Consider the following 2,688-nt stretch of genomic DNA (forward strand, 5'->3'; position numbering starts at 1 on the left):
AGCCAGTACCCGCTTGACTTTTTTTTTTTTTTTATGTCAACGTCTTCTTCAAGGAAGTCCAAATTCTATGCATGTGTTCGTGGGTCGTTCTGCCGTCTCCGTCGGGCACACAATCAAGCCAGCGCCCGATACATTCAAGTTGACGATGGTCACAACACTATGCATGTGTTCGCGGGTCGTTCTGCCGTCAACGTCGGGCACACACAGGCCAGTACCCGATACATTCAAGTTGACAACGGTCACAACTCTATGCATGTGCTCGTGGGTCGTTCTACCGTCAACGTCGGGCGCACACAGGCCAGTACCCGATTCATGCAAGTTGACAACGGTCACAAACTCTATGCATGTGTTCGCGTGTCGTTCTGCCGTCTCCGCCGGGCACATCCCAGCCAGCGCCCGATACATTCAAGTTGACAACGGTCACAAACTCTATGCATGTGTTCGCGTGTCGTTCTGCCGTCTCCGCCGGGCACATCCCAGCCAGCGCCCGATACATTCAAGTTGACAATGGTCACAACTCTATGCATGTGTTCGCGGGTCGTTCTACCGTCACCGTCGGGCACACTTGAGCCAGTACCCGCTTGACTTTTTTTTTTTTTTTTTATGTCAACGTCTTCTTCAAGGAAGTCCAAATTCTATGCATGTGTTCGTGGGTCGTTCTGCCGTCTCCGTCGGGCACACACAGGCCAGCGCCCGATACATTCAAGTTGACAATGGTCACAACTCTATGCATGTGTTCGCGGGTCGTTCTGCCGTCAACGTCGGGCACACACAGGCCAGTACCCGATACACGCAAGTTGACAATGGTCACAAACTCTATGCATGTGTTCGCGTGTCGTTCTGCCGTCTCCGCCGCGCACATCCTAGCCAGCGCCCGATACATTAAAGTTGACAGTGGTCAAAACTCTATGCATGTGTTCGCGTGTCGTTCTGCCGTCTCCGCCGCGCACATCCTAGCCAGCGCACCGATACATTCAAGTTGACGACGGTCACAACACTATGAATGTGTTCGCGTGTCGTTCTGCCGTCTCCGCCGGGCGCATCCCAGCCAGCGCCCGATACATTCAAGTTGACAACGGTCACAACTCTATGCATGTGCTCGCGGGTCGTTCTGCCGTCAACGTCGGGCGCACACAGGCCAGTACCCGATTCATGCAAGTTGACAACGGTCACAAACTCTATGCATGTGTTCGCGTGTCGTTCTGCCGTCTCCGCCGGGCACATCCCAGCCAGCGCCCGATACATTCAAGTGACAACGGTCACAAACTCTATGCATGTGTTCGCGTGTCGTTCTGCCGTCTCCGCCGGGCACATCCCAGCCAGCGCCCGATACATTCAAGTTGACAATGGTCACAACTCTATGCATGTGTTCGCGGGTCGTTCTACCGTCACCGTCGGGCACACTTGAGCCAGTACCCGCTTGACTTTTTTTTTTTTTTTATGTCAACGTCTTCTTCAAGGAAGTCCAAATTCTATGCATGTGTTCGTGGGTCGTTCTGCCGTCTCCGTCGGGCACACAATCAAGCCCAGCGCCCGATACATTCAAGTTGACGATGGTCACAACACTATGCATGTGTTCGCGGGTCGTTCTGCCGTCAACGTCGGGCACACACAGGCCAGTACCCGATACATTCAAGTTGACAACGGTCACAACTCTATGCATGTGCTCGTGGGTCGTTCTACCGTCAACGTCGGGCGCACACAGGCCAGTACCCGATTCATGCAAGTTGACAACGGTCACAAACTCTATGCATGTGTTCGCGTGTCGTTCTGCCGTCTCCGCCGGGCACATCCCAGCCAGCGCCCGATACATTCAAGTTGACAACGGTCACAAACTCTATGCATGTGTTCGCGTGTCGTTCTGCCGTCTCCGCCGGGCACATCCCAGCCAGCGCCCGATACATTCAAGTTGACAATGGTCACAACTCTATGCATGTGTTCGCGGGTCGTTCTACCGTCACCGTCGGGCACACTTGAGCCAGTACCCGCTTGACTTTTTTTTTTTTTTTTTTATGTCAACGTCTTCTTCAAGGAAGTCCAAATTCTATGCATGTGTTCGTGGGTCGTTCTGCCGTCTCCGTCGGGCACACAATCAAGCCAGCGCCCGATACATTCAAGTTGACAATGGTCACAACTCTATGCATGTGTTCGCGGGTCGTTCTGCCGTCAACGTCGGGCACACACAGGCCAGTACCCGATACACGCAAGTTGACAACGGTCACAAACTCTATGCATGTGCTCGTGGGTCGTTCTACCGTCAACGTCGGGCGCACACAGGCCAGTACCCGATTCATGCAAGTTGACAACGGTCACAAACTCTATGCATGTGTTCGCGTGTCGTTCTGCCGTCTCCGCCGGGCACATCCCAGCCAGCGCCCGATACATTCAAGTTGACAACGGTCACAAACTCTATGCATGTGTTCGCGTGTCGTTCTGCCGTCGGGCAAACCTATGCCAATACCCGCTTGATTTTTTTGTATTTATTATTTTTTTTTTTTTGTCAAGTCTTCTTTAACGACGTCACAACTCTATGCATGTGTCCGTGTGTCGTTCTGCCGTCTCCGTCGGGCACACACAGGCCGCTAGTACCCGATACATGCAAGTTGACAATCTTCACAAACTCTATGCATGTGTTCGTGTGTCGTTCTACCGTCGGGCAAACCTATGCCAATACCCGCTCGATTTTTT

The sequence above is a fragment of the Apostichopus japonicus genome, chromosome 5, assembly GCF_037975245.1.
Source record: "Apostichopus japonicus isolate 1M-3 chromosome 5, ASM3797524v1, whole genome shotgun sequence".
In the NCBI taxonomy this organism is placed as follows: Eukaryota; Metazoa; Echinodermata; class Holothuroidea; order Aspidochirotida; family Stichopodidae; genus Apostichopus; species Apostichopus japonicus.